Below are 27,864 nucleotides of genomic sequence, written 5' to 3'. Positions count from 1 at the left end.
GGCCTGCCGGGCTCCTGCGTGAAGGCATCCACCCAGGGCAGCCCTTGGTCAGCATCCGGAGTGGCTCCTTCCTGCTCCGTGGGCACAAGACGTCTGTGGGCTAGGCTGCAGACTGTGCAGGACAGACCACAGGGACCCGATCGTAGTCAGGTGGAGCCTCGTGTCAAGGCTGTAGGGCTTGGCCCTTGTCCTCCTCTTCATGGGAAGGCACTGGTTCTCCTTTGTATGTGCCTCTCACCTATAGTAATGTGGCCATGCCTCTGCACCAGAGTCTAAACACCACCTGTGTTTAGCCTGTCTCTGCCAATGGACAGGCCCTACCTTGAGTCCCACAGTATAGACGCCTGTGAAGACCATGCCACGTGTTGCTGTTCTTGCTGAGGATCCCAGCCCCTGACGTGGGAGTCCCGTTCGAGGGCAGAGGTGACCTTCCCTGCAGTGATGAGGACTCAGGACATGGACCCGGATGTGGCAGCCTGACTAATGGCAGGTGTTCCCCAGAGGCCGAGCCCGTGAGGCACAATGGCCGTTGACATGCCAGGTCCCTTGTCAGTAGCGCTCCCCCGCTTCAGGCGGCTGTTGTTTGGCTTTCAGTGTGGCATGGGCACCACTTGCCTAGGGCTGTTCTGCCCACACGCGAAGAGCCAAATTGTCATGTGCGTGGGACCAGTCACCTGTCCGACCTTCGTGTGGCCACCTCTTCTCATAGGGCTTCGTGAAGGCCTGAGGCGTGCATCCATTCATTATCTGAGGCCCGCTGCCCTCACAGGGCTCATTGCCTTTCCCCATGGTCGCTGAGGTTTCATGCTGTGCCCGGTAACGGCACAGCTAATGGGGCAACGTAATCCACATCGACATCGCTTCGAAGGTGGAAAGTGGGTATTTGGAGGAGAGTCCTTGTGCTGCGCTTTGCCAGAGGGCTTCGGACACGTGGTGTCTCAGGGCTTTGCAACGTCCCCTGAGGTCAGTCACGTCATCTCATGCTATTACGTGCCAGCGTCTGAGGCCATGGATCCCCGGATTGCCCATGTACTTTGCGCTGATGAACTCTAAACGTTAGCTCCTGAGCCACGGATGGCCAGCCTGCCAGCCTGCCAGCCTGCCCTGCACACGCACACATGTGCACACCTGCTTGCTGGTAAACCCATAGAATCACACTGATGCACACACACTCAAACACACCCACAGAGGGCCCCACAGAAACAGACGCATGCACATCCCCACTCATGGCGTGTGGTCTTACCAGAAACATTGTCATATTCTAACAAGGAAATTCCTAGACACACATGAGACAGAGGCACATCCCCTTGTGTGGGATGACGTGGGCCCGTTCCATCTCACTGATGAGCAGCTAGCCCTGTGGGACAGAGGGACAGCACAGGGAGATGCAAAGCTTCCCCCACGGAACCGTTTGGATCGCTCAGGCCACCTGAGCGCCTGGGTGGGTACGTCACACATTCGCCTGATTTCTCCACACCTCCTCAGGTGCTGAGGCCTAGCTAGGCTTCCTGTTGACATGGAGAAGACGACCTTCCTTTGTTTTCCATGGTGGTGTGGAGAGATGCTGGCGGGCCCTGTGGAAGAAGAGTGGTCCAGGACGGGGAACCTGCGCACGGATCACCAGAGGTAAGCTTTTGTTGTCTCAAAGTGTACTGATGGCACTAGAAGGTCCTGAGATGGCCTGCGGACCTGCCAGCCGGCTTGTGCTCCTGGCCATGGACGTTGGCTCTCCAAGAAGATTGCCTTTGCCTCTTGCTCAGGGGCATAGCTGTGGATGGTGTCCAGGTTACTGGAGGGTGCTGAGGCCACGGGGAGACCCTATGAGCTGTTCAGCCTGCGTAGTTCAATATACCAGGAGGCCGAGAAAGTGCTTGGATCGATGATGACTCCCTCAATCTGCATTCCTTGGAAAAGCTGAACAAAATGAGTGAGAACTCCCTGCCGTCGTTCTCATCGCAACTGAGGTCCAGCACGTTGTCTCCCCCAGGGAAGGAAGGAGTGAGGGACAGCTTCGTCGTGCCACACGCTAGCAACCGCCACCACCACCACCACCACCACCACCACCACCAGCAACACCACCACCACCATCTCCACCTAAGGGCCCTGGGATCAGAGTGCCTGGCGGAGGGCTGAGGGCCTAGAAACCGTGTGCTCTCCTTGGGTGGGAGTCCTCGACTTGGTGGTCCTCCATGACATGTCTGGGCTTTGGTGGCGTCTCAGACAGCCAGCAGCCAAGTGATAGGAGTTGCGTTAGGCGGCTTTGGCAGGGTCTTGAGAGCATCTATGTCAGAGTACATCGGCCAGGCCAAAGATTGAGCCAGTTCTCCTGCTGGTGTGTGGTGCCCCCCTTTCAGGGCCAGGTGCCGCCGGAGTACAGGTGGACTGCGGACCGGGCAAGGAGCAATCTCTGTCCCAGGCCTCTGTCCCACGTTCTCAGCTGAGCGCTGAACAGGGTTGCGGGAGGACAGGAAAGACACCAGATGGGTTCGGTGCATTTGATAGAGCCGTAATTCATCTGAGGCCAGACAAGGACAGAGACACACAACTCGTACGCGCACACAAATACACATAGAAACATACAGAAGGACACACACAGTCACACACACGCTCACACACTCATAGTCGCATGCACAGGCATGCAAACACAAACACACACACACACACACACACACACAACAAACACACCAGGAAGTCCAGGAGAGCTCATGGTGTACGTTCAGGGCAGGAGTGTAGAAGCTTTGCTGGCCACTGGGAAGAATGGGAATGGCAGGGCCAAGGGCGTCCGGAGGAAACGTGCGTGCGGGCAGGGCAGCTGACGGCCTCCCTACCCCTGGATGGTGTTACGAAAACCAACGGGTCAGAGCTTCGTGGGCTGTTTGCGGCCCCACCACCTTCCCCCATGGGCTGCGATTTACGGCCTTACGGGGCCGCCTGCCGATGGTGCCGAGGGCTCTGTCCGACCCACCCCTGGCCACGACTTTCCCAAAGAAGGGCTCTCCTGGGTGTCTACCCTGTGCCTGTGATAGCCTTGCCGGCCATTGCCACCCTGGTTGTCCCTCCCTTTGCCAGCTGGCCTTGCATACTTGGCCGTGCAGACCTTGTTTCCTGGCCTGCCGGGCTCCTGCGTGAAGGCATCCACCCAGGGCAGCCCTTGGTCAGCATCCGGAGTGGCTCCTTCCTGCTCCGTGGGCACAAGACGTCTGTGGGCTAGGCTGCAGACTGTGCAGGACAGACCACAGGGACCCGATCGTAGTCAGGTGGAGCCTCGTGTCAAGGCTGTAGGGCTTGGCCCTTGTCCTCCTCTTCATGGGAAGGCACTGGTTCTCCTTTGTATGTGCCTCTCACCTATAGTAATGTGGCCATGCCTCTGCACCAGAGTCTAAACACCACCTGTGTTTAGCCTGTCTCTGCCAATGGACAGGCCCTACCTTGAGTCCCACAGTATAGACGCCTGTGAAGACCATGCCACGTGTTGCTGTTCTTGCTGAGGATCCCAGCCCCTGACGTGGGAGTCCCGTTCGAGGGCAGAGGTGACCTTCCCTGCAGTGATGAGGACTCAGGACATGGACCCGGATGTGGCAGCCTGACTAATGGCAGGTGTTCCCCAGAGGCCGAGCCCGTGAGGCACAATGGCCGTTGACATGCCAGGTCCCTTGTCAGTAGCGCTCCCCCGCTTCAGGTGGCTGTTGTTTGGCTTTCAGTGTGGCATGGGCACCACTTGCCTAGGGCTGTTCTGCCCACACGCGAAGAGCCAAATTGTCATGTGCGTGGGACCAGTCACCTGTCCGACCTTCGTGTGGCCACCTCTTCTCATAGGGCTTCGTGAAGGCCTGAGGCGTGCATCCATTCATTATCTGAGGCCCGCTGCCCTCACAGGGCTCATTGCCTTTCCCCATGGTCGCTGAGGTTTCATGCTGCGCCCGGTAACGGCACAGCTAATGGGGCAACGTAATCCACATCGACATCGCTTCGAAGGTGGAAAGTGGGTATTTGGAGGAGAGTCCTTGTGCTGCGCTTTGCCAGAGGGCTTCGGACACGTGGTGTCTCAGGGCTTTGCAACGTCCCCTGAGGTCAGTCACGTCATCTCATGCTATTACGTGCCAGCGTCTGAGGCCATGGATCCCCGGATTGCCCATGTACTTTGCGCTGATGAACTCTAAACGTTAGCTCCTGAGCCACGGATGGCCAGCCTGCCAGCCTGCCAGCCTGCCCTGCACACGCACACATGTGCACACCTGCTTGCTGGTAAACCCATAGAATCACACTGATGCACACACACTCAAACACACCCACAGAGGGCCCCACAGAAACAGACGCATGCACATCCCCACTCATGGCGTGTGGTCTTACCAGAAACATTGTCATATTCTAACAAGGAAATTCCTAGACACACATGAGACAGAGGCACATCCCCTTGTGTGGGATGACGTGGGCCCGTTCCATCTCACTGATGAGCAGCTAGCCCTGTGGGACAGAGGGACAGCACAGGGAGATGCAAAGCTTCCCCCACGGAACCGTTTGGATCGCTCAGGCCACCTGAGCGCCTGGGTGGGTACGTCACACATTCGCCTGATTTCTCCACACCTCCTCAGGTGCTGAGGCCTAGCTAGGCTTCCTGTTGACATGGAGAAGACGACCTTCCTTTGTTTTCCATGGTGGTGTGGAGAGATGCTGGCGGGCCCTGTGGAAGAAGAGTGGTCCAGGACGGGGAACCTGCGCACGGATCACCAGAGGTAAGCTTTTGTTGTCTCAAAGTGTACTGATGGCACTAGAAGGTCCTGAGATGGCCTGCGGACCTGCCAGCCGGCTTGTGCTCCTGGCCATGGACGTTGGCTCTCCAAGAAGATTGCCTTTGCCTCTTGCTCAGGGGCATAGCTATGGATGGTGTCCAGGGTACTGGAGGGTGCTGAGGCCACGGGGAGACCCTATGAGCTGTTCAGCCTGCGTAGTTCAATATACCAGGAGGCCGAGAAAGTGCTTGGATCGATGATGACTCTCTCAATCTGCATTCCTTGGAAAAGCTGAACAAAATGAGTGAGAACTCCCTGCCGTCGTTCTCATCGCAACTGAGGTCCAGCACGTTGTCTCCCCCAGGGAAGGAAAGAGTGAGGGACACCTTCGTCGTGCCACACACTAGCAACCGCCACCACCACCACCACCACCACCACCACCACCACCACCACCAGCAACACCACCACCACCATCTCCACCCAAGGGCCCTGGGATCAGAGTGCCTGGCGGAGGGCTGAGGGCCTAGAAACCGTGTGCTCTCCTTGGGTGGGAGTCCTCGACTTGGTGGTCCTCCATGACATGTCTGGGCTTTGGTGGCGTCTCAGACAGCCAGCAGCCAAGTGATAGGAGTTGCGTTAGGCGGCTTTGGCAGGGTCTTGAGAGCATCTATGTCAGAGTACATCGGCCAGGCCAAAGATTGAGCCAGTTCTCCTGCTGGTGTGTGGTGCCCCCCTTTCAGGGCCAGGTGCCGCCGGAGTACAGGTGGACTGCGGACCGGGCAAGGAGCAATCTCTGTCCCAGGCCTCTGTCCCACGTTCTCAGCTGAGCGCTGAACAGGGTTGCGGGAGGACAGGAAAGACACCAGATGGGTTCGGTGCATTTGATAGAGCCGTAATTCATCTGAGGCCAGACAAGGACAGAGACACACAACTCGTACGCGCACACAAATACACATAGAAACATACAGAAGGACACACACAGTCACACACACGCTCACACACTCATAGTCGCATGCACAGGCATGCAAACACAAACACACACACACACACACACACACACACACAACAAACACACCAGGAAGTCCAGGAGAGCTCATGGTGTACGTTCAGGGCAGGAGTGTAGAAGCTTTGCTGGCCACTGGGAAGAATGGGAATGGCAGGGCCAAGGGCGTCCGGAGGAAACGTGCGTGCGGGCAGGGCAGCTGACGGCCTCCCTACCCCTGGATGGTGTTACGAAAACCAACGGGTCAGAGCTTCGTGGGCTGTTTGCGGCCCCACCACCTTCCCCCATGGGCTGCGATTTACGGCCTTACGGGGCCGCCTGCCGATGGTGCCGAGGGCTCTGTCCGACCCACCCCTGGCCACGACTTTCCCAAAGAAGGGCTCTCCTGGGTGTCTACCCTGTGCCTGTGATAGCCTTGCCGGCCATTGCCACCCTGGTTGTCCCTCCCTTTGCCAGCTGGCCTTGCATACTTGGCCGTGCAGACCTTGTTTCCTGGCCTGCCGGGCTCCTGCGTGAAGGCATCCACCCAGGGCAGCCCTTGGTCAGCATCCGGAGTGGCTCCTTCCTGCTCCGTGGGCACAAGACGTCTGTGGGCTAGGCTGCAGACTGTGCAGGACAGACCACAGGGACCCGATCGTAGTCAGGTGGAGCCTCGTGTCAAGGCTGTAGGGCTTGGCCCTTGTCCTCCTCTTCATGGGAAGGCACTGGTTCTCCTTTGTATGTGCCTCTCACCTATAGTAATGTGGCCATGCCTCTGCACCAGAGTCTAAACACCACCTGTGTTTAGCCTGTCTCTGCCAATGGACAGGCCCTACCTTGAGTCCCACAGTATAGACGCCTGTGAAGACCATGCCACGTGTTGCTGTTCTTGCTGAGGATCCCAGCCCCTGACGTGGGAGTCCCGTTCGAGGGCAGAGGTGACCTTCCCTGCAGTGATGAGGACTCAGGACATGGACCCGGATGTGGCAGCCTGACTAATGGCAGGTGTTCCCCAGAGGCCGAGCCCGTGAGGCACAATGGCCGTTGACATGCCAGGTCCCTTGTCAGTAGCGCTCCCCCGCTTCAGGCGGCTGTTGTTTGGCTTTCAGTGTGGCATGGGCACCACTTGCCTAGGGCTGTTCTGCCCACACGCGAAGAGCCAAATTGTCATGTGCGTGGGACCAGTCACCTGTCCGACCTTCGTGTGGCCACCTCTTCTCATAGGGCTTCGTGAAGGCCTGAGGCGTGCATCCATTCATTATCTGAGGCCCGCTGCCCTCACAGGGCTCATTGCCTTTCCCCATGGTCGCTGAGGTTTCATGCTGTGCCCGGTAACGGCACAGCTAATGGGGCAACGTAATCCACATCGACATCGCTTCGAAGGTGGAAAGTGGGTATTTGGAGGAGAGTCCTTGTGCTGCGCTTTGCCAGAGGGCTTCGGACACGTGGTGTCTCAGGGCTTTGCAACGTCCCCTGAGGTCAGTCACGTCATCTCATGCTATTACGTGCCAGCGTCTGAGGCCATGGATCCCCGGATTGCCCATGTACTTTGCGCTGATGAACTCTAAACGTTAGCTCCTGAGCCACGGATGGCCAGCCTGCCAGCCTGCCAGCCTGCCCTGCACACGCACACATGTGCACACCTGCTTGCTGGTAAACCCATAGAATCACACTGATGCACACACACTCAAACACACCCACAGAGGGCCCCACAGAAACAGACGCATGCACATCCCCACTCATGGCGTGTGGTCTTACCAGAAACATTGTCATATTCTAACAAGGAAATTCCTAGACACACATGAGACAGAGGCACATCCCCTTGTGTGGGATGACGTGGGCCCGTTCCATCTCACTGATGAGCAGCTAGCCCTGTGGGACAGAGGGACAGCACAGGGAGATGCAAAGCTTCCCCCACGGAACCGTTTGGATCGCTCAGGCCACCTGAGCGCCTGGGTGGGTACGTCACACATTCGCCTGATTTCTCCACACCTCCTCAGGTGCTGAGGCCTAGCTAGGCTTCCTGTTGACATGGAGAAGACGACCTTCCTTTGTTTTCCATGGTGGTGTGGAGAGATGCTGGCGGGCCCTGTGGAAGAAGAGTGGTCCAGGACGGGGAACCTGCGCACGGATCACCAGAGGTAAGCTTTTGTTGTCTCAAAGTGTACTGATGGCACTAGAAGGTCCTGAGATGGCCTGCGGACCTGCCAGCCGGCTTGTGCTCCTGGCCATGGACGTTGGCTCTCCAAGAAGATTGCCTTTGCCTCTTGCTCAGGGGCATAGCTGTGGATGGTGTCCAGGTTACTGGAGGGTGCTGAGGCCACGGGGAGACCCTATGAGCTGTTCAGCCTGCGTAGTTCAATATACCAGGAGGCCGAGAAAGTGCTTGGATCGATGATGACTCCCTCAATCTGCATTCCTTGGAAAAGCTGAACAAAATGAGTGAGAACTCCCTGCCGTCGTTCTCATCGCAACTGAGGTCCAGCACGTTGTCTCCCCCAGGGAAGGAAGGAGTGAGGGACAGCTTCGTCGTGCCACACGCTAGCAACCGCCACCACCACCACCACCACCACCACCACCACCAGCAACACCACCACCACCATCTCCACCTAAGGGCCCTGGGATCAGAGTGCCTGGCGGAGGGCTGAGGGCCTAGAAACCGTGTGCTCTCCTTGGGTGGGAGTCCTCGACTTGGTGGTCCTCCATGACATGTCTGGGCTTTGGTGGCGTCTCAGACAGCCAGCAGCCAAGTGATAGGAGTTGCGTTAGGCGGCTTTGGCAGGGTCTTGAGAGCATCTATGTCAGAGTACATCGGCCAGGCCAAAGATTGAGCCAGTTCTCCTGCTGGTGTGTGGTGCCCCCCTTTCAGGGCCAGGTGCCGCCGGAGTACAGGTGGACTGCGGACCGGGCAAGGAGCAATCTCTGTCCCAGGCCTCTGTCCCACGTTCTCAGCTGAGCGCTGAACAGGGTTGCGGGAGGACAGGAAAGACACCAGATGGGTTCGGTGCATTTGATAGAGCCGTAATTCATCTGAGGCCAGACAAGGACAGAGACACACAACTCGTACGCGCACACAAATACACATAGAAACATACAGAAGGACACACACAGTCACACACACGCTCACACACTCATAGTCGCATGCACAGGCATGCAAACACAAACACACACACACACACACACACACACAACAAACACACCAGGAAGTCCAGGAGAGCTCATGGTGTACGTTCAGGGCAGGAGTGTAGAAGCTTTGCTGGCCACTGGGAAGAATGGGAATGGCAGGGCCAAGGGCGTCCGGAGGAAACGTGCGTGCGGGCAGGGCAGCTGACGGCCTCCCTACCCCTGGATGGTGTTACGAAAACCAACGGGTCAGAGCTTCGTGGGCTGTTTGCGGCCCCACCACCTTCCCCCATGGGCTGCGATTTACGGCCTTACGGGGCCGCCTGCCGATGGTGCCGAGGGCTCTGTCCGACCCACCCCTGGCCACGACTTTCCCAAAGAAGGGCTCTCCTGGGTGTCTACCCTGTGCCTGTGATAGCCTTGCCGGCCATTGCCACCCTGGTTGTCCCTCCCTTTGCCAGCTGGCCTTGCATACTTGGCCGTGCAGACCTTGTTTCCTGGCCTGCCGGGCTCCTGCGTGAAGGCATCCACCCAGGGCAGCCCTTGGTCAGCATCCGGAGTGGCTCCTTCCTGCTCCGTGGGCACAAGACGTCTGTGGGCTAGGCTGCAGACTGTGCAGGACAGACCACAGGGACCCGATCGTAGTCAGGTGGAGCCTCGTGTCAAGGCTGTAGGGCTTGGCCCTTGTCCTCCTCTTCATGGGAAGGCACTGGTTCTCCTTTGTATGTGCCTCTCACCTATAGTAATGTGGCCATGCCTCTGCACCAGAGTCTAAACACCACCTGTGTTTAGCCTGTCTCTGCCAATGGACAGGCCCTACCTTGAGTCCCACAGTATAGACGCCTGTGAAGACCATGCCACGTGTTGCTGTTCTTGCTGAGGATCCCAGCCCCTGACGTGGGAGTCCCGTTCGAGGGCAGAGGTGACCTTCCCTGCAGTGATGAGGACTCAGGACATGGACCCGGATGTGGCAGCCTGACTAATGGCAGGTGTTCCCCAGAGGCCGAGCCCGTGAGGCACAATGGCCGTTGACATGCCAGGTCCCTTGTCAGTAGCGCTCCCCCGCTTCAGGCGGCTGTTGTTTGGCTTTCAGTGTGGCATGGGCACCACTTGCCTAGGGCTGTTCTGCCCACACGCGAAGAGCCAAATTGTCATGTGCGTGGGACCAGTCACCTGTCCGACCTTCGTGTGGCCACCTCTTCTCATAGGGCTTCGTGAAGGCCTGAGGCGTGCATCCATTCATTATCTGAGGCCCGCTGCCCTCACAGGGCTCATTGCCTTTCCCCATGGTCGCTGAGGTTTCATGCTGCGCCCGGTAACGGCACAGCTAATGGGGCAACGTAATCCACATCGACATCGCTTCGAAGGTGGAAAGTGGGTATTTGGAGGAGAGTCCTTGTGCTGCGCTTTGCCAGAGGGCTTCGGACACGTGGTGTCTCAGGGCTTTGCAACGTCCCCTGAGGTCAGTCACGTCATCTCATGCTATTACGTGCCAGCGTCTGAGGCCATGGATCCCCGGATTGCCCATGTACTTTGCGCTGATGAACTCTAAACGTTAGCTCCTGAGCCACGGATGGCCAGCCTGCCAGCCTGCCAGCCTGCCCTGCACACGCACACATGTGCACACCTGCTTGCTGGTAAACCCATAGAATCACACTGATGCACACACACTCAAACACACCCACAGAGGGCCCCACAGAAACAGACGCATGCACATCCCCACTCATGGCGTGTGGTCTTACCAGAAACATTGTCATATTCTAACAAGGAAATTCCTAGACACACATGAGACAGAGGCACATCCCCTTGTGTGGGATGACGTGGGCCCGTTCCATCTCACTGATGAGCAGCTAGCCCTGTGGGACAGAGGGACAGCACAGGGAGATGCAAAGCTTCCCCCACGGAACCGTTTGGATCGCTCAGGCCACCTGAGCGCCTGGGTGGGTACGTCACACATTCGCCTGATTTCTCCACACCTCCTCAGGTGCTGAGGCCTAGCTAGGCTTCCTGTTGACATGGAGAAGACGACCTTCCTTTGTTTTCCATGGTGGTGTGGAGAGATGCTGGCGGGCCCTGTGGAAGAAGAGTGGTCCAGGACGGGGAACCTGCGCACGGATCACCAGAGGTAAGCTTTTGTTGTCTCAAAGTGTACTGATGGCACTAGAAGGTCCTGAGATGGCCTGCGGACCTGCCAGCCGGCTTGTGCTCCTGGCCATGGACGTTGGCTCTCCAAGAAGATTGCCTTTGCCTCTTGCTCAGGGGCATAGCTATGGATGGTGTCCAGGGTACTGGAGGGTGCTGAGGCCACGGGGAGACCCTATGAGCTGTTCAGCCTGCGTAGTTCAATATACCAGGAGGCCGAGAAAGTGCTTGGATCGATGATGACTCCCTCAATCTGCATTCCTTGGAAAAGCTGAACAAAATGAGTGAGAACTCCCTGCCGTCGTTCTCATCGCAACTGAGGTCCAGCACGTTGTCTCCCCCAGGGAAGGAAAGAGTGAGGGACACCTTCGTCGTGCCACACACTAGCAACCGCCACCACCACCACCACCACCACCACCACCACCACCACCACCAGCAACACCACCACCACCATCTCCACCCAAGGGCCCTGGGATCAGAGTGCCTGGCGGAGGGCTGAGGGCCTAGAAACCGTGTGCTCTCCTTGGGTGGGAGTCCTCGACTTGGTGGTCCTCCATGACATGTCTGGGCTTTGGTGGCGTCTCAGACAGCCAGCAGCCAAGTGATAGGAGTTGCGTTAGGCGGCTTTGGCAGGGTCTTGAGAGCATCTATGTCAGAGTACATCGGCCAGGCCAAAGATTGAGCCAGTTCTCCTGCTGGTGTGTGGTGCCCCCCTTTCAGGGCCAGGTGCCGCCGGAGTACAGGTGGACTGCGGACCGGGCAAGGAGCAATCTCTGTCCCAGGCCTCTGTCCCACGTTCTCAGCTGAGCGCTGAACAGGGTTGCGGGAGGACAGGAAAGACACCAGATGGGTTCGGTGCATTTGATAGAGCCGTAATTCATCTGAGGCCAGACAAGGACAGAGACACACAACTCGTACGCGCACACAAATACACATAGAAACATACAGAAGGACACACACAGTCACACACACGCTCACACACTCATAGTCGCATGCACAGGCATGCAAACACAAACACACACACACACACACACACACACACACAACAAACACACCAGGAAGTCCAGGAGAGCTCATGGTGTACGTTCAGGGCAGGAGTGTAGAAGCTTTGCTGGCCACTGGGAAGAATGGGAATGGCAGGGCCAAGGGCGTCCGGAGGAAACGTGCGTGCGGGCAGGGCAGCTGACGGCCTCCCTACCCCTGGATGGTGTTACGAAAACCAACGGGTCAGAGCTTCGTGGGCTGTTTGCGGCCCCACCACCTTCCCCCATGGGCTGCGATTTACGGCCTTACGGGGCCGCCTGCCGATGGTGCCGAGGGCTCTGTCCGACCCACCCCTGGCCACGACTTTCCCAAAGAAGGGCTCTCCTGGGTGTCTACCCTGTGCCTGTGATAGCCTTGCCGGCCATTGCCACCCTGGTTGTCCCTCCCTTTGCCAGCTGGCCTTGCATACTTGGCCGTGCAGACCTTGTTTCCTGGCCTGCCGGGCTCCTGCGTGAAGGCATCCACCCAGGGCAGCCCTTGGTCAGCATCCGGAGTGGCTCCTTCCTGCTCCGTGGGCACAAGACGTCTGTGGGCTAGGCTGCAGACTGTGCAGGACAGACCACAGGGACCCGATCGTAGTCAGGTGGAGCCTCGTGTCAAGGCTGTAGGGCTTGGCCCTTGTCCTCCTCTTCATGGGAAGGCACTGGTTCTCCTTTGTATGTGCCTCTCACCTATAGTAATGTGGCCATGCCTCTGCACCAGAGTCTAAACACCACCTGTGTTTAGCCTGTCTCTGCCAATGGACAGGCCCTACCTTGAGTCCCACAGTATAGACGCCTGTGAAGACCATGCCACGTGTTGCTGTTCTTGCTGAGGATCCCAGCCCCTGACGTGGGAGTCCCGTTCGAGGGCAGAGGTGACCTTCCCTGCAGTGATGAGGACTCAGGACATGGACCCGGATGTGGCAGCCTGACTAATGGCAGGTGTTCCCCAGAGGCCGAGCCCGTGAGGCACAATGGCCGTTGACATGCCAGGTCCCTTGTCAGTAGCGCTCCCCCGCTTCAGGCGGCTGTTGTTTGGCTTTCAGTGTGGCATGGGCACCACTTGCCTAGGGCTGTTCTGCCCACACGCGAAGAGCCAAATTGTCATGTGCGTGGGACCAGTCACCTGTCCGACCTTCGTGTGGCCACCTCTTCTCATAGGGCTTCGTGAAGGCCTGAGGCGTGCATCCATTCATTATCTGAGGCCCGCTGCCCTCACAGGGCTCATTGCCTTTCCCCATGGTCGCTGAGGTTTCATGCTGTGCCCGGTAACGGCACAGCTAATGGGGCAACGTAATCCACATCGACATCGCTTCGAAGGTGGAAAGTGGGTATTTGGAGGAGAGTCCTTGTGCTGCGCTTTGCCAGAGGGCTTCGGACACGTGGTGTCTCAGGGCTTTGCAACGTCCCCTGAGGTCAGTCACGTCATCTCATGCTATTACGTGCCAGCGTCTGAGGCCATGGATCCCCGGATTGCCCATGTACTTTGCGCTGATGAACTCTAAACGTTAGCTCCTGAGCCACGGATGGCCAGCCTGCCAGCCTGCCAGCCTGCCCTGCACACGCACACATGTGCACACCTGCTTGCTGGTAAACCCATAGAATCACACTGATGCACACACACTCAAACACACCCACAGAGGGCCCCACAGAAACAGACGCATGCACATCCCCACTCATGGCGTGTGGTCTTACCAGAAACATTGTCATATTCTAACAAGGAAATTCCTAGACACACATGAGACAGAGGCACATCCCCTTGTGTGGGATGACGTGGGCCCGTTCCATCTCACTGATGAGCAGCTAGCCCTGTGGGACAGAGGGACAGCACAGGGAGATGCAAAGCTTCCCCCACGGAACCGTTTGGATCGCTCAGGCCACCTGAGCGCCTGGGTGGGTACGTCACACATTCGCCTGATTTCTCCACACCTCCTCAGGTGCTGAGGCCTAGCTAGGCTTCCTGTTGACATGGAGAAGACGACCTTCCTTTGTTTTCCATGGTGGTGTGGAGAGATGCTGGCGGGCCCTGTGGAAGAAGAGTGGTCCAGGACGGGGAACCTGCGCACGGATCACCAGAGGTAAGCTTTTGTTGTCTCAAAGTGTACTGATGGCACTAGAAGGTCCTGAGATGGCCTGCGGACCTGCCAGCCGGCTTGTGCTCCTGGCCATGGACGTTGGCTCTCCAAGAAGATTGCCTTTGCCTCTTGCTCAGGGGCATAGCTGTGGATGGTGTCCAGGTTACTGGAGGGTGCTGAGGCCACGGGGAGACCCTATGAGCTGTTCAGCCTGCGTAGTTCAATATACCAGGAGGCCGAGAAAGTGCTTGGATCGATGATGACTCCCTCAATCTGCATTCCTTGGAAAAGCTGAACAAAATGAGTGAGAACTCCCTGCCGTCGTTCTCATCGCAACTGAGGTCCAGCACGTTGTCTCCCCCAGGGAAGGAAGGAGTGAGGGACAGCTTCGTCGTGCCACACGCTAGCAACCGCCACCACCACCACCACCACCACCACCACCACCAGCAACACCACCACCACCATCTCCACCTAAGGGCCCTGGGATCAGAGTGCCTGGCGGAGGGCTGAGGGCCTAGAAACCGTGTGCTCTCCTTGGGTGGGAGTCCTCGACTTGGTGGTCCTCCATGACATGTCTGGGCTTTGGTGGCGTCTCAGACAGCCAGCAGCCAAGTGATAGGAGTTGCGTTAGGCGGCTTTGGCAGGGTCTTGAGAGCATCTATGTCAGAGTACATCGGCCAGGCCAAAGATTGAGCCAGTTCTCCTGCTGGTGTGTGGTGCCCCCCTTTCAGGGCCAGGTGCCGCCGGAGTACAGGTGGACTGCGGACCGGGCAAGGAGCAATCTCTGTCCCAGGCCTCTGTCCCACGTTCTCAGCTGAGCGCTGAACAGGGTTGCGGGAGGACAGGAAAGACACCAGATGGGTTCGGTGCATTTGATAGAGCCGTAATTCATCTGAGGCCAGACAAGGACAGAGACACACAACTCGTACGCGCACACAAATACACATAGAAACATACAGAAGGACACACACAGTCACACACACGCTCACACACTCATAGTCGCATGCACAGGCATGCAAACACAAACACACACACACACACACACACACACACACACACACACAACAAACACACCAGGAAGTCCAGGAGAGCTCATGGTGTACGTTCAGGGCAGGAGTGTAGAAGCTTTGCTGGCCACTGGGAAGAATGGGAATGGCAGGGCCAAGGGCGTCCGGAGGAAACGTGCGTGCGGGCAGGGCAGCTGACGGCCTCCCTACCCCTGGATGGTGTTACGAAAACCAACGGGTCAGAGCTTCGTGGGCTGTTTGCGGCCCCACCACCTTCCCCCATGGGCTGCGATTTACGGCCTTACGGGGCCGCCTGCCGATGGTGCCGAGGGCTCTGTCCGACCCACCCCTGGCCACGACTTTCCCAAAGAAGGGCTCTCCTGGGTGTCTACCCTGTGCCTGTGATAGCCTTGCCGGCCATTGCCACCCTGGTTGTCCCTCCCTTTGCCAGCTGGCCTTGCATACTTGGCCGTGCAGACCTTGTTTCCTGGCCTGCCGGGCTCCTGCGTGAAGGCATCCACCCAGGGCAGCCCTTGGTCAGCATCCGGAGTGGCTCCTTCCTGCTCCGTGGGCACAAGACGTCTGTGGGCTAGGCTGCAGACTGTGCAGGACAGAGACCACAGGGACCCGATCGTAGTCAGGTGGAGCCTCGTGTCAAGGCTGTAGGGCTTGGCCCTTGTCCTCCTCTTCATGGGAAGGCACTGGTTCTCCTTTGTATGTGCCTCTCACCTATAGTAATGTGGCCATGCCTCTGCACCAGAGTCTAAACACCACCTGTGTTTAGCCTGTCTCTGCCAATGGACAGGCCCTACCTTGAGTCCCACAGTATAGACGCCTGTGAAGACCATGCCACGTGTTGCTGTTCTTGCTGAGGATCCCAGCCCCTGACGTGGGAGTCCCGTTCGAGGGCAGAGGTGACCTTCCCTGCAGTGATGAGGACTCAGGACATGGACCCGGATGTGGCAGCCTGACTAATGGCAGGTGTTCCCCAGAGGCCGAGCCCGTGAGGCACAATGGCCGTTGACATGCCAGGTCCCTTGTCAGTAGCGCTCCCCCGCTTCAGGCGGCTGTTGTTTGGCTTTCAGTGTGGCATGGGCACCACTTGCCTAGGGCTGTTCTGCCCACACGCGAAGAGCCAAATTGTCATGTGCGTGGGACCAGTCACCTGTCCGACCTTCGTGTGGCCACCTCTTCTCATAGGGCTTCGTGAAGGCCTGAGGCGTGCATCCATTCATTATCTGAGGCCCGCTGCCCTCACAGGGCTCATTGCCTTTCCCCATGGTCGCTGAGGTTTCATGCTGTGCCCGGTAACGGCACAGCTAATGGGGCAACGTAATCCACATCGACATCGCTTCGAAGGTGGAAAGTGGGTATTTGGAGGAGAGTCCTTGTGCTGCGCTTTGCCAGAGGGCTTCGGACACGTGGTGTCTCAGGGCTTTGCAACGTCCCCTGAGGTCAGTCACGTCATCTCATGCTATTACGTGCCAGCGTCTGAGGCCATGGATCCCCGGATTGCCCATGTACTTTGCGCTGATGAACTCTAAACGTTAGCTCCTGAGCCACGGATGGCCAGCCTGCCAGCCTGCCAGCCTGCCCTGCACACGCACACATGTGCACACCTGCTTGCTGGTAAACCCATAGAATCACACTGATGCGCACACACTCAAACACACCCACAGAGGGCCCCACAGAAACAGACGCATGCACATCCCCACTCATGGCGTGTGGTCTTACCAGAAACATTGTCATATTCTAACAAGGAAATTCCTAGACACACATGAGACAGAGGCACATCCCCTTGTGTGGGATGACGTGGGCCCGTTCCATCTCACTGATGAGCAGCTAGCCCTGTGGGACAGAGGGACAGCACAGGGAGATGCAAAGCTTCCCCCACGGAACCGTTTGGATCGCTCAGGCCACCTGAGCGCCTGGGTGGGTACGTCACACATTCGCCTGATTTCTCCACACCTCCTCAGGTGCTGAGGCCTAGCTAGGCTTCCTGTTGACATGGAGAAGACGACCTTCCTTTGTTTTCCATGGTGGTGTGGAGAGATGCTGGCGGGCCCTGTGGAAGAAGAGTGGTCCAGGACGGGGAACCTGCGCACGGATCACCAGAGGTAAGCTTTTGTTGTCTCAAAGTGTACTGATGGCACTAGAAGGTCCTGAGATGGCCTGCGGACCTGCCAGCCGGCTTGTGCTCCTGGCCATGGACGTTGGCTCTCCAAGAAGATTGCTTTTGCCTCTTGCTCAGGGGCATAGCTGTGGATGGTGTCCAGGTTACTGGAGGGTGCTGAGGCCACGGGGAGACCCTATGAGCTTTTCAGCCTGCGTAGTTCAATATACCAGGAGGCCGAGAAAGTGCTTGGATCGATGATGACTCCCTCAATCTGCATTCCTTGGAAAAGCTGAACAAAATGAGTGAGAACTCCCTGCCGTCGTTCTCATCGCAACTGAGGTCCAGCACGTTGTCTCCCCCAGGGAAGGAAGGAGTGAGGGACAGCTTCGTCGTGCCACACGCTAGCAACCGCCACCACCACCACCACCACCACCACCACCACCAGCAACACCACCACCACCATCTCCACCCAAGGGCCCTGGGATCAGAGTGCCTGGCGGAGGGCTGAGGGCCTAGAAACCGTGTGCTCTCCTTGGGTGGCAGTCCTCGCCTTGGTGGTCCTCCATGACATGTCTGGGCTTTGGTGGCGTCTCAGACAGCCAGCAGCCAAGTGATAGGAGTTGCGTTAGGCGGGTTTGGCAGGGTCTTGAGAGCATCTATGTCAGAGTACATCGGCCAGGCCAAACATTGAGCCAGTTCTCCTGCTGGTGTGTGGTGCCCCCCTTTCAGGGCCAGGTGCCGCCAGTGTACAGGTGGACTCCCGACCGGGCAAGGAGCAATCTCTGTCCCAGGCCTCTGTCCCACGTTCTCAGCTGAGCGCTGAACAGGGTTGCGGGAGGACAGGAAAGACACCAGATGGGTTCGGTGCATTTGATAGAGCCGTAATTCATCTGAGGCCAGACAAGGACAGAGACACACAATTCGTACGCGCACACAAATACACATAGAAACATACAGAAGGACACACACAGTCACACACACGCTCACACACTCATAGACGCATGCACAGGCATGCAAACACAAACACACACACACACACACACACACACAACAAACACACCAGGAAGTCCAGGAGAGCTCATGGTGTACGTTCAGGGCAGGAGTGTAGAAGCTTTGCTGGCCACTGGGAAGAATGGGAATGTCAGGGCCAAGGGCGTCCGGAGGAAACGTGCGTGCGGGCAGGGCAGCTGACGGCCTCCCTACCCCTGGATGGTGTTACGAAAACCAACGGGTCAGAGCTTCGTGGGCTGTTTGCGGCCCCACCACCTTCCCCCATGGGCTGCGATTTACAGCCTTACGGGGCCGCCTGCCGATGGTGCCGAGGGCTCTGTCCGACCCACCCCTGGCCACGACTTTCCCAAAGAAGGGCTCTCCTGGGTGTCTACCCTGTGCCTGTGATAGCCTTGCCGGCCATTGCCACCCTGGTTGTCCCTCCCTTTGCCAGCTGGCCTTGCATACTTGGCCGTGCAGACCTTGTTTCCTGGCCTGCCGGGCTCCTGCGTGAAGGCATCCACCCAGGGCAGCCCTTGGTCAGCATCCGGAGTGGCTCCTTCCTGCTCCGTGGGCACAAAACATCTGTGGGCTAGGCTGCAGACTGTGCAGGACAGACCACAGGGACCCGATCGTAGTCAGGTGGAGCCTCGTGTCAAGGCTGTAGGGCTTGGCCCTTGTCCTCCTCTTCATGGGAAGGCACTGGTTCTCCTTTGTATGTGCCTCTCACCTATAGTAATGTCGCCATGCCTCTGCACCAGAGTCTAAACACCACCTGTGTTTAGCCTGTCTCTGCCAATGGACAGGCCCTACCTTGAGTCCCACAGTATAGACGCCTGTGAAGACCATGCCACGTGTTGCTGTTCTTGCTGAGGATCCCAGCCTCTGATGTGGGAGTCCCGTTCGAGGGCAGTGGTGACCTTCCCTGCAGTGATGAGGACTCAGGACATGGACCCGGATGTGGCAGCCTGACTAATGGCAGGTGTTCCCCAGAGGCCGAGCCCGTGAGGCACAATGGCCGTTGACATGCCAGGTCCCTTGTCAGTAGTGCACCCCCGCTTCAGGCGGCTGTTGTTTGGCTCTCAGTGTAGCATGGGCACTACTTGCCTAGGGCTGTTCTGCCCACACGCCAAGAGCCAAATTGTCATGTGTGTGGGACCAGTCACCTGTCCGACCTTCGTGTGGCCACCTCTTCTCATAGGGCTTCGTGAAGGCCTGAGGCGTGCATCCATTCATTACCTGAGGCCCGCTGCCCTCACAGGGCTCATTGCCTTTCCCCATGGTCGCTGAGGTTTCATGCTGCGCCCGGTAACGGCACAGCTAATGGGGCAACGTAATCCACATCGACATCGCTTCGAAGGTGGAAAGTGGGTATTTGGAGGAGAGTCCTTGCGCTGCGCTTTGCCAGAGGGCTTCGGACACATGGTGTCTCAGGGCTTTGCAACGTCCCCTGAGGTCAGTCACGTCATCTCATGCTATTACGTGCCAGCGTCTGAGGCCATGGATCCCCGGATTGCCCATGTACTTTGCACTGATGAACTCTAAACGTTAGCTCCTGAGTCACGGATGGCCAGCCTGCCAGCCTGCCAGCCTGCCCTGCACACGCACACATGTGCACACCTGCTTGCTGGTAAACCCATAGAATCACACTGATGCGCACACACTCAAACACACCCACAGAGGGCCCCACAGAAACAGACGCATGCACATCCCCACTCATGGCGTGTGGTCTTACCAGAAACATTGTCATATTCTAACAAGGAAATTCCTAGACACACATGAGACAGAGGCACATCCCCTTGTGTGGGATGACGTGGGCCCTTTCCATCTCACTGATGAGCAGCTAGCCCTGTGGGACAGAGGGACAGCACAGGGAGATGCAAAGCTTCCCCCACGGAACCGTTTGGATCGCTCAGGCCACCTGAGCGCCTGGGTGGGTACGTCACACATTCGTCTGATTTCTCCACACCTCCTCAGGTGCTGAGGCCTAGCTAGGCTTCCTGTTGACATGGAGAAGAAGACCTTCCTTTGCTTTCCATTGTGGTGTGGAGAGATGCTGGCGGGCCCTGTGGAAGAAGAGTGGTCCAGGACGGGGAACCTGCGCACGGATCACCAGAGGGTTGTCTCAAAGTGTACTGATGGCACTAGAAGGTCCTGAGATGGCCTGCGGACCTGCCAGCTGGCTTGTGCTGCTGGCCATGGACGTTGGCTCTCCAAGAAGATTGCCTTTGCCTCTTGCTCAGGGGCATAGCTGTGGATGGTGTCCAGGGTACTGGAGGGTGCTGAGGCCACGGGGAGTCCCTATGAGCTGTTCAGCCTGCGTAGTTCAATATACCAGGAGGCCGAGAAAGTGCTTGGATCGATGATGACTCCCTCAATGTGCATTCCTTGGAAAAGCTGAACAAAATGAGTGAGAACTCCCTGCCGTCGTTCTCATCGCAACTGAGGTCCAGCACGTTGTCTCCCCCAGGGAAGGAAGGAGTGAGGGACAGCTTCGTCGTGCCACACGCTAGCAACCGCCACCACCACCACCACCACCACCACCACCACCATCTCCACCCAAGGGCCCTGGGATCAGAGTGCCTGGCGGAGGGCTGAGGGCCTAGAAACCGTGTGCTCTCCTTGGGTGGGAGTCCTCGACTTGGTGGTCCTCCATGACATGTCTGGGCTTTGGTGGCGTCTCAGACAGCCAGCAGCCAAGTGATAGGAGTTGCGTTAGGCGGGTTTGGCAGGGTCTTGAGAGCATCTATGTCAGAGTACATCGGCCAGGCCAAACATTGAGCCAGTTCTCCTGCTGGTGTGTGGTGCCCCCCTTTCAGGGCCAGGTGCCGCCAGTGTACAGGTGGACTCCCGACCGGGCAAGGAGCAATCTCTGTCCCAGGCCTCTGTCCCACGTTCTCAGCTGAGCGCTGAACAGGGTTGCGGGAGGACAGGAAAGACACCAGATGGGTTCGGTGCATTTGATAGAGCCGTAATTCATCTGAGGCCAGACAAGGACAGAGACACACAACTCGTACACGCACACAAATACACATACAAACATACAGAAGGACACACACAGTCACACACACGCTCACACACTCATAGTCCCATGCACAGGCATGCAAACACAAACACACACACACACAACACACACACACACACACACAACAAACACACCAGGAAGTCCAGGAGAGCTCATGGTGTACGTTCAGGGCAGGAGTGTAGAAGCTTTGCTGGCCACTGGGAAGAATGGGAATGTCAGGGCCAAGGGCGTCCGGAGGAAACGTGCGTGCGGGCAGGGCAGCTGACGGCCTCCCTACCCCTGGATGGTGTTACGAAAACCAACGGGTCAGAGCTTCGTGGGCTGTTTGCGGCCCCACCACCTTCCCCCATGGGCTGCGATTTACAGCCTTACGGGGCCGCCTGCCGATGGTGCCGAGGGCTCTGTCCGACCCACCCCTAGCCACGACTTTCCCAAAGAAGGGCTCTCCTGGGTGTCTACCCTGTGCCTGTGATAGCCTTGCCGGCCATTGCCACCCTGGTTGTCCCTCCCTTTGCCAGCTGGCCTTGCATACTTGGCCGAGCAGATCTTGTTTCCTAGCCTGCCGTGCTCCTGCGTGAAGGCATCCACCCAGGGCAGCCCTTGGTCAGCATCCGAAGTGGCTCCTTCCTGCTCCGTGGGCACAAGACGTCTGTGGGCTAGGCTGCAGACTGTGCAGGACAGACCACAGAGACCCGATCGTAGTCAGGTGGAGCCTCGTGTCAAGGCTGTAGGGCTTGGCCCTTGTCCTCCTCTTCATGGGAAGGCACTGGTTCTCCTTTGTATGTGCCTCTCACCTATAGTAATGTGGCCATGCCTCTGCACCAGAGTCTAAACACCACCTGTGTTTAGCCTGTCTCTGCCAATGGACAGGCCCTACCTTGAGTCCCACAGTATAGACGCCTGTGAAGACCATGCCACGTGTTGCTGTTCTTGCTGAGGATCCCAGCCTCTGACGTGGGAGTCCCGTTCGAGGGCAGTGGTGACCTTCCCTGCAGTGATGAGGACTCAGGACATGGACCCGGATGTGGCAGCCCGACTAATGGCAGGTGTTCCCCAGAGGCCGAGCCCGTGAGGCACAATGGCCGTTGACATGCCAGGTCCCTTGTCAGTAGCGCTCCCACGGTTCAGGCGGCTGTTGTTTGGCTCTCAGTGTAGCATGGGCACTACTTGCCTAGGGCTGTTCTGCCTACACGCCAAGAGCCAAATTGTCATGTGTGTGGGACCATTTACCTGTCCGACCTTCGTGTGGCCACCTCTTCTCATAGGGCTTCGTGAAGGCCTGAGGCGTGCATCCATTCATTATCTGAGGCCCGCTGCCCTCACAGGGCTCATTGCCTTTCCCCATGGTCGCTGAGGTTTCATGCTGCGCCCGGTAACGGCACAGCTAATGGGGCAACGTAATCCACATCGACATCGCTTCGAAGGTGGAAAGTGGGTATTTGGAGGAGAGTCCTTGTGCTGCGCTTTGCCAGAGGGCTTCGGACACGTGGTGTCTCAGGGCTTTGCAACGTCCCCTGAGGTCAGTCACGTCATCTCATGCTATTACGTGCCAGCGTCTGAGGCCATGGATCCCCGGATTGCCCATGTACTTTGCGCTGATGAACTCTAAACGTTAGCTCCTGAGCCACGGATGACCAGCCTGCCAGTTTGCCAGCCTGCCCTGCACACGCACACATGTGCACACCTGCTTGCTGGTAAACCCATAGAATCACACTGATGCGCACACACTCAAACACACCCACAGAGGGCCCCACAGAAACAGACGCATGCACATCCCCACTCATGGCGTGTGGTCTTACCAGAAACATTGTCATATTCTAACAAGGAAATTCCTAGACACACATGAGACAGAGGCACATCCCCTTGTGTGGGATGACGTGGGCCCGTTCCATCTCACTGATGAGCAGCTAGCTCTGTGGGACAGAGGGACAGCACAGGGAGATGCAAAGCTTCCCCCACGGAACCGTTTGGATCGCTCAGGCCACCTGAGCGCCTGGGTTGGTACGTCACACATTCGCCTGATATCTCCACACCTCCTCAGGTGCTGAGGCCTAGCTAGGCTTCCTGTTGACATGGAGAAGAAGACCTTCCTTTGTTTTCCATGGTGGTGTGGAGAGATGCTGGCGGGCCCTGTGGAAGAAGAGTGGTCCAGGACGGGGAACCTGCGCACGGATCACCAGAGGTAAGCTTTTGTTGTCTCAAAGTGTACTGATGGCACTAGAAGGTCCTGAGATGGCCTGCGGACCTGCCAGCTGGCTTGTGCTGCTGGCCATGGACGTTGGCTCTCCAAGAAGATTGCCTTTGCCTCTTGCTCAGGGGCATAGCTGTGGATGGTGTCCAGGGTACTGGAGGGTGCTGAGGCCAGGGGGAGACCCTATGAGCTGTTCAGCCTGCGTAGTTCAATATACCAGGAGGCCGAGAAAGTGCTTGGATCGATGATGACTTCCTCAATCTGCATTCCTTGGAAAAGCTGAACAAAATGAGTGAGAACTCCCTGCCGTCGTTCTCATCGCAACTGAGGTCCAGCACGTTGTCTCCCCCAGGGAAGGAAGGAGTGAGGGACAGCTTCGTCGTGCCACACGCTAGCAACCGCCACCACCACCACCACCACCACCACCACCACCACCACCAGCAACACCACCACCACCATCTCCACCCAAGGGCCCTGGGATCAGAGTGCCTGGCGGAGGGCTGAGGGCCTAGAAACCGTGTGCTCTCCTTGGGTGGGAGTCCTCGACTTGTTGGTCCTCCATGACATGTCTGGGCTTTGGTGGCGTCTCAGACAGCCAGCAGCCAAGTGATAGGAGTTGCGTTAGGCGGCTTTGGCAGGGTCTTGAGAGCATCTATGTCAGAGTACATCGGCCAGGCCAAAGATTGAGCCAGTTCTCCTGCTGGTGTGTGGTGCCCCCCTTTCAGGGCCAGGTGCCGCCGGTTACAGGTGGACTCCCGACCGGGCAAGGAGCAATCTCTGTCCCAGGCCTCTGTCCCACGTTCTCAGCTGAGCGCTGAACAGGGTTGCGGGAGGACAGGAAAGACACCAGATGGGTTCGGTACATTTGATAGAGCCGTAATTCATCTGAGGCCAGATAAGGACAGAGACACACAACTCTCACGCGCACACGAATACACATACAAACATACAGAAGGACACACACAGTCACACACACGCTCACACACTCATAGTCGCATGCACAGGCATGCAAACAAAAACACACACACACACAACAAACACACCAGGAAGTCCATGGGAGCTCATGGTGTACGTTCAGTGCAGGAGTGTAGAAGCTTTGCTGGCCACTGGGAAGAATGGGAATGGCAGGGCCAAGGGCGTCCGGAGGAAACGTGCGTGCGGGCAGGGCAGCTGACGGCCTCCCTACCCCTGGATGGTGTTACGAAAACCAACGGGTCAGAGCTTCGTGGGCTGTTTGCGGCCCCACCACCTTCCCCCATGGGCTGCGATTTACGGCCTTACGGGGCCGCCTGCCGATGGTGCCGAGGGCTCTGTCCGACCCACCCCTGGCCACGACTTTCCCAAAGAAGGGCTCTCCTGGGTGTCTACCCTGTGCCTGTGATAGCCTTGCCGGCCATTGCCACCCTGGTTGTCCCTCCCTTTGCCAGCTGGCCTTGCATACTTGGCCGTGCAGACCTTGTTTCCTGGCCTGCCGGGCTCCTGCGTGAAGGCATCCACCCAGGGCAGCCCTTGGTCAGCATCCGGAGTGGCTCCTTCCTGCTCCGTGGGCACAAGACGTCTGTGGGCTAGGCTGCAGACTGTGCAGGACAGACCACAGGGACCCGATCGTAGTCAGGTGGAGCCTCGTGTCAAGGCTGTAGGGCTTGGCCCTTGTCCTCCTCTTCATGGGAAGGCACTGGTTCTCCTTTGTATGTGCCTCTCACCTATAGTAATGTGGCCATGCCTCTGCACCAGAGTCTAAACACCACCTGTGTTTAGCCTGTCTCTGCCAATGGACAGGCCCTACCTTGAGTCCCACAGTATAGACGCCTGTGAAGACCATGCCACGTGTTGCTGTTCTTGCTGAGGATCCCAGCCCCTGACGTGGGAGTCCCGTTCGAGGGCAGTGGTGACCTTCCCTGCAGTGATGAGGACTCAGGAAATGGACCCGGATGTGGCAGCCCGACTAATGGCAGGTGTTCCCCAGAGGCCGAGCCCGTGAGGCACAATGGCCGTTGACATGCCAGGTCCCTTGTCAGTAGCGCTCCCCCGCTTCAGGCGGCTGTTGTTGGCTCTCAGTGTAGCATGGGCACTACTTGCCTAGGGCTGTTCTGCCCACACGCCAAGAGCCAAATTGTCATGTGTGTGGGACCATTTACCTGTCCGACCTTCGTGTGGCCACCTCTTCTCATAGGGCTTCGTGAAGGCCTGAGGTGTGCATCCATTCATTACCTGAGGCCCGCTGCCCTCACAGGGCTCATTGCCTTTCCCCATGGTCGCAGAGGTTTCATGCTGCACCCGGTCACGGCTCAGCTAATGGGGCAACGTAATCCACATCGACATCGCTTCGAAGGTGGAAAGTGGGTATTTGGAGGAGAGTCCTTGTGCTGCGCTTTGCCAGAGGGCTTCGGACACGTGGTTTCTCAGGGCTTTGCAACGTCCCCTGAGGTCAGTCACGTCATCTCATGCTATTACGTGCCAGTGTCTGAGGCCATGGATCCCCGGATTGCCCATGTACTTTGCGCTGATGAACTCTAAACGTTAGCTCCTGAGCCACAGATGGCCAGCCTGCCAGCCTGCCAGCCTGCCAGCCTGCCAGCCTGCCCTGCACACGCACACATGTGCACACCTGCTTGCTGGTAAACCCACAGAATCACACTGATGCGCACACACTCAAACACACCCACAGAGGGCCCCACAGAAACAGATGCATGCACATCCCCACTCATGGCGTGTAGTCTTACCAGAAACATTGTCATATTCTAACAAGGAAATTCCTAGACACACATGAGACAGAGGCACATCCCCTTGTGTGGGATGACGTGGGCCCGTTCCATCTCACTGATGAGCAGCTAGCCCTGTGGGACAGAGGGACAGCACAGGGAGATGCAAAGCTTCCCCCACGGAACCGTTTGGATCGCTCAGGCCACCTGAGTGCCTGGGTGGGTACGTCACACATTCGCCTGATTTCTCCACACCTCCTCAGGTGCTGAGGCCTAGCTAGGCTTCCTGTTGACATGGAGAAGAAGACCTTCCTTCGCTTTCCATGGTGGTGTGGAGAGATGCTGGCGGGCCCTGTGGAAGAAGAGTGGTCCAGGACGGGGAACCTGCGCACGGATCACCAGAGGTAAGCTTTTGTTGTCTCAAAGTGTACTAATGGCACTAGAAGGTCCTGAGATGGCCTGCGGACCTGCCAGCTGGCTTGTGCTCCTGGCCATGGACGTTGGCTCTCCAAGGAGATTGCCTTTGCCTCTTGCTCAGGGGCATAGCTGTGGATGGTGTCCAGGGTACTGGAGGGTGCTGAGGCCACGGGGAGACCCTATGAGCTGTTCAGCCTGCGTAGTTCAATATACCAGGAGGCCGAGAAAGTGCTTGGATTGATGATCACTCCCTCAATCTGCATTCCTTGGAAAAGCTGAACAAAATGAGTGAGAACTCCTTACCGTCGTTCTCATCACAACTGAGGTCCAGCACGTTGTCTCCCCCAGGGAAAGTAGGAGGTAGGGACAGCTTCTCTTTGTTCCTGCCACATGCTCAAAAGCACCACCACCAACACCTCCATCTCCACCCAAGGGCCTTGGCGTCAGAGAGCCTGGTGTAGGGCTGAAGGCCCAGATAACATATGCTCTCCTTGGTGGGAGTCATCGGCTTCATGTTTCTCCGTGGCATGGCTGGGCTTTGGCGGCATCTCAGATAGCCAGCTGCCAAGCAGTAGGAGTTGCATTAGATGTCATTGGCAGGGCCTCGAAAGTGTCTGTGCCAGAGCACATAAGCCAGTCTGATGATTGAGCCAGAGATTCTGGCGTTGTGTGCAGTTCCCCCCTTTCAGGGTCACGCGTCATGGGGTTACAGGTGGACTATCGTCCAGGCAAGCAGCTATCTTTGCCCAAGGCCTCTGTCCCAAGTTTTCAATGAGAGCTGAATATGGTTGGGGGGAGATAGGAGAGCACCAAGAGGGACCGATGCGTTTGACTGCACCTGAACCCATGTGAGCCCAGACCAGGACAGACACACACAGTCTCACACGCACACATCAACACCCACATACACACTCATACACAAACACAGATGCACGTACACACAGACGCACCCACCACACATGCAAGGAGATGCCGCAGAGCTCGTGGTGTATATTCAAGGCAGGAGTGTCAACACTCTGCTGTCCACTGGGATCAATGGGAATTGTAGGGCCCAGGCTGTCCACCGGACAGGTTGGTGCGGGCAGCCAGTGGCCTCTCTAAATTTGGATGGTGTTGCAAAAACCAACAGGTCAGTGCTTTGTAGGCTGTGTGCAGCCCCACCACCTTCCCCCATGGGCTGAGACTTATGGCCTTAATGGGCTGCCTGGCAATCATGCAGAGAGGTCTATGTGACCCACCCCTGACTACTACTTTTCTGAAGAAGTGCTCTCCTGGGTATCTACCCTTTGCCTGTGAGAGGTATGCCAGCCATTGTGACCCTGGTCAGCCCTCACTTCGC

At 57.5% G+C, this 27,864-nt stretch overlaps 1 long non-coding RNA gene and 9 other non-coding genes across 13 annotated transcripts in view; all 10 read left to right on the top strand.

Annotated features, from left to right (window-relative positions):
- LOC140615792 (uncharacterized) overlaps window positions 1–20,304 on the top strand; it is a 78,127-nt gene extending 57,823 nt beyond the window's left edge. For all 4 annotated transcript variants that reach the window (XR_012016266.1, XR_012016276.1, XR_012016271.1 and 1 more), the window contains 7 exons: window positions 1,486–1,626; window positions 4,593–4,733; window positions 7,713–7,853; window positions 10,820–10,960; window positions 13,940–14,080; window positions 17,061–17,201; window positions 20,168–20,304. This is a non-coding gene — a long non-coding RNA (uncharacterized lncRNA). The remainder of the gene's footprint in view (window positions 1–1,485; window positions 1,627–4,592; window positions 4,734–7,712; window positions 7,854–10,819; window positions 10,961–13,939; window positions 14,081–17,060; window positions 17,202–20,167) is intronic.
- Window positions 1,874–1,968, top strand: LOC140623813 (small nucleolar RNA SNORD116). Its single transcript, XR_012023333.1, has one exon. It is a non-coding gene; the product is annotated as a small nucleolar RNA SNORD116 (small nucleolar RNA).
- On the top strand, window positions 4,981–5,075 carry LOC140623852 (small nucleolar RNA SNORD116). The gene has a single exon (XR_012023388.1). It is a non-coding gene; the product is annotated as a small nucleolar RNA SNORD116 (small nucleolar RNA).
- LOC140623810 (small nucleolar RNA SNORD116) lies at window positions 8,101–8,195 on the top strand. The gene has a single exon (XR_012023330.1). It is a non-coding gene; the product is annotated as a small nucleolar RNA SNORD116 (small nucleolar RNA).
- On the top strand, window positions 11,208–11,302 carry LOC140623809 (small nucleolar RNA SNORD116). Its single transcript, XR_012023329.1, has one exon. It is a non-coding gene; the product is annotated as a small nucleolar RNA SNORD116 (small nucleolar RNA).
- Window positions 14,328–14,422, top strand: LOC140623807 (small nucleolar RNA SNORD116). Its single transcript, XR_012023328.1, has one exon. It is a non-coding gene; the product is annotated as a small nucleolar RNA SNORD116 (small nucleolar RNA).
- LOC140623793 (small nucleolar RNA SNORD116) lies at window positions 17,449–17,543 on the top strand. The gene has a single exon (XR_012023323.1). It is a non-coding gene; the product is annotated as a small nucleolar RNA SNORD116 (small nucleolar RNA).
- A 242-nt stretch (window positions 20,305–20,546) lies between the features above and the next one.
- Window positions 20,547–20,641, top strand: LOC140623850 (small nucleolar RNA SNORD116). Its single transcript, XR_012023387.1, has one exon. It is a non-coding gene; the product is annotated as a small nucleolar RNA SNORD116 (small nucleolar RNA).
- A 3,003-nt stretch (window positions 20,642–23,644) lies between these two features.
- LOC140623844 (small nucleolar RNA SNORD116) lies at window positions 23,645–23,739 on the top strand. The gene has a single exon (XR_012023383.1). It is a non-coding gene; the product is annotated as a small nucleolar RNA SNORD116 (small nucleolar RNA).
- Window positions 23,740–26,759: 3,020 nt separating this feature from the next.
- On the top strand, window positions 26,760–26,854 carry LOC140623877 (small nucleolar RNA SNORD116). The gene has a single exon (XR_012023408.1). It is a non-coding gene; the product is annotated as a small nucleolar RNA SNORD116 (small nucleolar RNA).
- The last annotated feature ends 1,010 nt before the right edge of the window (window positions 26,855–27,864 follow it).

The sequence above is a fragment of the Canis lupus genome, chromosome 2 (assembly GCF_048164855.1).
Source record: "Canis lupus baileyi chromosome 2, mCanLup2.hap1, whole genome shotgun sequence".
NCBI lineage: Eukaryota > Metazoa > Chordata > Mammalia > Carnivora > Canidae > Canis > Canis lupus.
The sequence above is the reverse complement of the archived record's forward strand: the minus strand, read 5'-3'. Positions and strand labels throughout refer to the sequence as shown.